General features: G+C 42.6%; 1 pseudogene; it reads right to left on the reverse strand.

Moving 5' to 3' along the window:
- Window positions 1-1,644: 1,644 nt before the first annotated feature.
- LOC102868387 lies at window positions 1,645-4,203 on the reverse strand (annotated as a pseudogene).
- Window positions 4,204-5,989: the final 1,786 nt, after the last annotated feature.

Below are 5,989 nucleotides of genomic sequence, written 5' to 3' on the forward strand. Positions count from 1 at the left end.
AAAAAAACCAAAAGAACAGTGTAAAATGTTTATATAAACAATAGCAACTGCTATTTTCGGAAACAGGTCAAGACAAAACTTTAGGGCTCTGCAGAAATTTTCCACACAGGGTTTATTTATTGAAATAGAGTGAATGCTACATAGAATGGAGTCCATTTGGCTTCTCGCTAGACACAGGGCTATAATATTCATGCCACTAACCCACACCTAGCAGACAGAGCTCAGGCAGTCCTGAGAGAGACCCATTTTGGAACTACCAATTAGAAAAGAGAACTGGAGCTGAGGCATGAACTGCCAAAGATTACATGAAAGCTTTTCTTTTAAAAAGGAGAGATATTCTGGCAAAACATGTAAACAACTCTAAGTGAGCAGAAATAACACAAGAAAAAGAAGAAACCCCTGCAGCTCTCAGGAATCAGTTGGCAGAAGCAATGCAGAAATTTACTCATTTACATCTTTGTGCCTTATATGAAGGAAGAACAGTGAAGAATTCCCATTTTATCAGTCTGTCTGCCCTGCTATTAGAAGGAAACTTCATAAAAATGCTCTATGCTCCCAGGGTGACTCAAATAAACTTTGGACTGGTGCTATTTCAATGTTCAGCAATAGTGATTTGGGGGAGGAAAAAAAAGGCCAGCTATAAGTCTGATTTCTTGGGGCTGCTGTTGTAGAAGTGTAAACCCCTAGTCCTCCTTGTCTGGACAAGAAAGTTCCAAGGCTCCTGCTTCCAGTGTGGGAAGCCTGGTCACATAAACCATGAGTGTCAGAAGGGGCTTCAAGAGCATAAAGGAGCAGAAGGGAAACCTCCTGCCACTTGGTTCCAATGCAGGTCCCATAAGCACCTGGTTCAGGAATGCCCCAAGCATATCTTGATGGCAGAAAAGCAATCAGACTCGTGGGTCCCTGGCTCCCTCAGGACTGCAACAAGTGATCAGCATAGCATTGCCATATGCCTTGAGGGGCCGTGAGCATGCATGAATGTTTTCAGTTGGATAATTTGTTTTCTTAGAAACAAAGAACTAATATCTCCCAAAACTTCTAGAGATACCTAAAAAGATTGACTCAGGAGAAATATGAAGATTTCACAAAAAGTAACACGTGAAAAGAGATTACATCTCATTTCTGATGAACAAGATAGTAAGAACTAAGTTTCTTCATAGATTTCCTTTAAAAATCCAAGTTAGAGCTTTTTTTACTTCAAGGCGTAAAGCTAAGGGTTGCCTATCCACTCGGGTATTTTTGTTTATTATTATCACATTGTCTTACCCTGTTAACTTTGTATGGCTTTGTCTTTACATAAATTTTGATAAACCAGTAAACTCGAAACACTTCTTATTCTTCCTGTCATGGGGTGATTGATATAGTACTTCATCCTCTGACTAAACTGCAGCTGATTTATCCGTGAAGCTGCTTCTCGTCACTAAAGTGGAGAGCCTTACACTTGCCCTACAGAGTGTATACGACAAGGATATAGGACTAGAAGTGGTTTTAAAGCAGTGCTTTTAACTTTCACTTTAAAAAGGTTGAAAACATAAAGATCAGGGGATTTTTGTAGCTCAAGTGGCATCCATAAAGGAAAAAGGGCTGATGTAAGGTAGCCATGTCTGAAAGTAGCTGTGCACGTGGCCCCAATCTGGATGCAAATCAGGTGGGCTCAGGTTCAAGCTGCTTGAGTTCCTCTTGGAGTTCCTGGAACTGTCTTCAATCCTGGTTGACGTGGATCTGGAGGCTGGCCGTGTCTGCAGAGCTGCAGGCTCTCCTGAAGTCTGGCTTGGGCCTGTCTCAGACAGTGAGGAACCAGAATCCCAAAGCAGTTCAGGGGATGCTGAGGGCCTGCTGCGGGTTCTGGCTGTGGAGTCCTAGAGAGGCCCTTGCGTCTTTACAGAGCTGGCTCATGGGGTCCCATGTCCTCTGGGCTCTGATTGGTCATCCTCAGCACCCACAGCCTCTGGAGTCCATCCTGAGCCTCGCTGTTGTGGACACAATAACAGGGCTCCATGTGGGAGGCAAACTGCAGAGGCCCCACTGACTCGACACACATGGCCTAATGAGCCTTGGTGAGTGAGAACCAACCCTCCTCTACTCAGGCTTTCAAAGCCGCCCTCTTCTCCTCTAGTTCTTCCAGGTCCCAGAGCAGCTGCAATAACAGTGAGTCCAACTCGGCTCCAATTTGTTTTTTTCTTGAGACTAGTGTGAGTTAGTCTTAGAATTGTTCAGTGGCCTTCTTTCCCCCTCGCAGACTAACTATTGTGGGCCTTGAGGGGAGACCTGTAAAGAGACATCAAACTCCTCCTTTAAATTGTATATAGAATGGAGTAGTATTTCCCCAGCTATTTCTAGTCACTCCTGAAAACTCTGTGCCTATATTGTGAATTTGGGATTTGTTAACAAGAGTAAATACTAAAGTACTTTGTACCATAATTCTTCAGACGGCATTAAGGAGAAGTGGATCAAGGCCAGCAAGGCTTGCTATGCCCCAGAATTAAAGGGTATAGATCCAGTTGTTCAGCTAATGGCTCACCTTCAATAGCTAGAGTTACACCTGTAAAAATAGCATTTCAAACAGGTACAGGATACCCTAACAGAAGGCAATATTTCCTTCCCCTAGAAGGAATACAAGGCCTAGGGCCCATCATTAAGCAATTGAAAAAAAGCAGGAATGATTTTTGAGAAATCTTCTCCTTGTAACACTCCTATCTTGGCAGTCCAGAAGTCAAGTGGCAAATGGAGATTGATTCAAGATTTAAGAGCTATCAATGAAATTATACTCCCTCTACATCCAGTGCCCAGTCCCTACACTCTAATAATCCAAGTACCCCACCAAGTCTAATTATTTCTCAGTATTTGACATGAAGGATGCCTTCTTTACTATACCTCTCCATTCTGACTCGTAGATTTTATTTGCTTTTGAGTGGACCAACCTAGAGACTCAGAGGACCAGTCAATATCTGTGGAAAGTATTACTGCAAGGGCTAAAGATATCACAAGTGATTTTTCATCATCATAAGTGAGACGCTGTCTAGCCTTTCCTTAGATCTCCACAGTTCTGTCATCAAGTATGTGAATGATTTGTAAATCTATAGTCAGTCATATGATTCTTCAGTTGCAGATACAAAACGAGTTCTTCAGTTTTTGGAAGATGAAGGATTTAAAGTTTCTGTTTAAAAAGGTGCAGTTATGTAATCCTAGAGTCCAGTTTCTGGGGTTTACACTCTCCAAGAACAAGAAATGTCTCTCTCATGAAAAAGTAAGTCTGATATGTGGTATATCAGCTGACAACTCAGTGACAGTTGAAGGCATTTTAGGGATGACGGGGGATTGCAGAGTATGGATCCCAAGGTTTGGGGAAATAGTGAAACCAGTACATCAGAAACGGAAAAGAGGAAGAAGGATTAATTTGAACTAAAGAATATGTAAGGCTTTTCAGAAACTTAAAAAGGGTCTCACTACTTTTCTCTCTCCTATTCTGCTGACAGCATGCAGGAAGGCTTGGCTTTCCCCCTTTCCCTTTTCTTTCCAGGACTCCTCTACTCTTCTTTTTCATTTTAACTCTTTTGAAGAAGCTGCGCTGCATTCCTGAGGGCACACAGTTCAAGGCCACCAGCTGCTGTGGGAGAAGAAGGATGGGCAATTTCCTCCCATCAGATTAACTGCTTCTGAAAACGCACTGAAGAGTCAGCTATGGGTCGGTCCCGACTTGATGGTACACAACACAACACCACCTTTCATTAGTTATACCTCTGTCTAATTATCTTAACAAATATTTTTCATTTGTTTTGCTAAAAAAAAAAAAGTTTTGGTTAGTTCCCCAGCCTTAGGAATCTCAAATGTAAAGAAACCATTCTACTTGTACGTGGATAAAAAGAATAAGGTGGTGGTACTGAGAGTGTTGGTGTAGAAAATAGGACCTGAGCCCTGCCCTATAACTTTTTTTAAGTTGAATCTTCATTGCTGGAAAGTTGTATCATATAAATCCATTGGAAAAAAATTGTCAACATTATCAAACCAATCCATCAAATCTTTCAGGTATTTTCTTTGTTGTTATTGTTGTTGTGTACTGTTAAGTCAGGACCTACTCAGAGCTGATCTTCAAACCCTTCAAGATTCACAGAGGCTTCACTTAGGTTTATATGGAGCAGCAGCTGGGATAGGACCTCCCCTATAACTTACTTGTCTAAAAACCTTCACGTAGTATCTGCACATGGCCTCAGAGTCATAGCAGCGGCCACATTACTTGTAGAAGAAGCTCAGAGTCTACCTCTAGCACGGAGACTAACCATCAGAGCTTCCCACTCTCTAAAGCTGCTGTTGCTGGGGTTCAGTACGAAATGGCTTTCAAACAGTTGTTAGGTGCTTTTGAGTATGATTTGTAGCAACCCTATGAACAGACAACCTGAAACCTGCCCTATCCTATGCCATCCTCATCATCTCTGAGACACGAGCGCCCCCTGCTGAAGTCACCGTGTCAATCCATCTTGGTGGTCTCCCTCTCCTTCGCTGACCCTCCATCCTTTCATTCATGATGTCCCCTTCCAAGGAATTGCCTCGCCTAGATACATGTTCAAGTATGAAAGACAAAGTTTTGTCATCTTACCTTCAAGGAGCACTCTGGCCACACGCTTTCCAAGATATAGCTGTTCTTTTGACATTCCATAGGACATTCAGGACTCTTCTCTAGCACAACAACTCAAAGGCATCAGTTCTTCTTCTGCTATCCTTATTTACCGTCCAACTCTCTGATGCATAACAAGTGATTGAGAAGACCATGGCCTGAATCCAGCACACCTTAGTCTTCAAAATGACTTCATTGTTCTTCAGTATTTTAGAGAGTTCCCTGATAGCAGACTTGCCCAATGTCAAACATTTCCTGATTTTCTAACTGCTGGTATCTAAGGTGTTGATCCAAGCAAGATGAAATAATTGACAATTTAAATATTTTCTCCATCTATCATAATGTTTTGGAGAGAGGATGAAAAGCACCCAAGTGTCAAGGACTCTCCTTCATAGGGTCACTATGAGTCGCCTGCAACTCGACAGTACTTAACAACAACAGCAACAACAACAACATCATAATGTTGACTGTTAGTCCTGTGGTGAGGATCTTTGTCTTCTTGATGTTGAGATGTAATCCATACTGAAGGCTGTAGTCCTTGATGTTCTGCAGTAAACATTTAATATCCTCCTCACTTTCAGCAAGCAAAGTTGTTTCATCAGCATAATGCAGGATGATGGTGAGTCTTCCTCCAATCCTGATGCCACATTCTTCTTCATAGGGTCTGGCTTCAAGAATTATTTTCTCAGCATACAGACTGAATAGGTATGGAGAAAGAATACAACCCTGATGCAAAACCTTCCTGATCTTAAACCAGGCAATATTCACAGGACAGGCTCTTGGTCTAAGTATAGATTCTGCAGGAGCATAATTAAGTGTTCTGGGATTTCTATTCTTCTCAATGTGAACCATAATAAAAAAATTTGTACCCCTGAGGCTCCTCTGGTGAATAAAGCCACTTCTTCCCAACACAGATGTTTGAGTGATTTGTGATCCCTTCCGTCCGTCAGGTCTTGTCTTCCTGCAACATTTCTTGGTGCTTTGGCCTGGAAGTGAAACCAGTGGAGGGAATCAGAGACCAAGTTACTTGGTGCTTGCCACCAGCCCTCAGAGGGCCCACACAGGGGACCCTGACCCATCTGGATGATGTGATCCACTGAATGCATACCAGGGTCACCTTGTCCCTATGTGGACACCTTGAAGGAGTGGGAGGGGGGACACCTCAGTGGGTCCTTGAGGAGACAAACACAGGAGGAACAGGCATCATGTTGTTGTTGTTGTTGTTGTTATGTGCCGTCGAGTCGTTTGTGACTCATAGCGACCCTATGAGTAGCACCTGAAAATATAGTAGGTCTTTCTGGGAAAACAGATAGGATCTGATCCGTAAGAGCAGAAAGGGAGCCTGATCATGTCCCAAGTGCATTAAAATAAATTTAT

The sequence above is a fragment of the Elephantulus edwardii genome, unplaced genomic scaffold (genome assembly GCF_000299155.1).
Source record: "Elephantulus edwardii isolate Elephantulus edwardi_28Jun2011 unplaced genomic scaffold, EleEdw1.0 scaffold00086, whole genome shotgun sequence".
NCBI classification, from domain to species: Eukaryota; Metazoa; Chordata; class Mammalia; order Macroscelidea; family Macroscelididae; genus Elephantulus; species Elephantulus edwardii.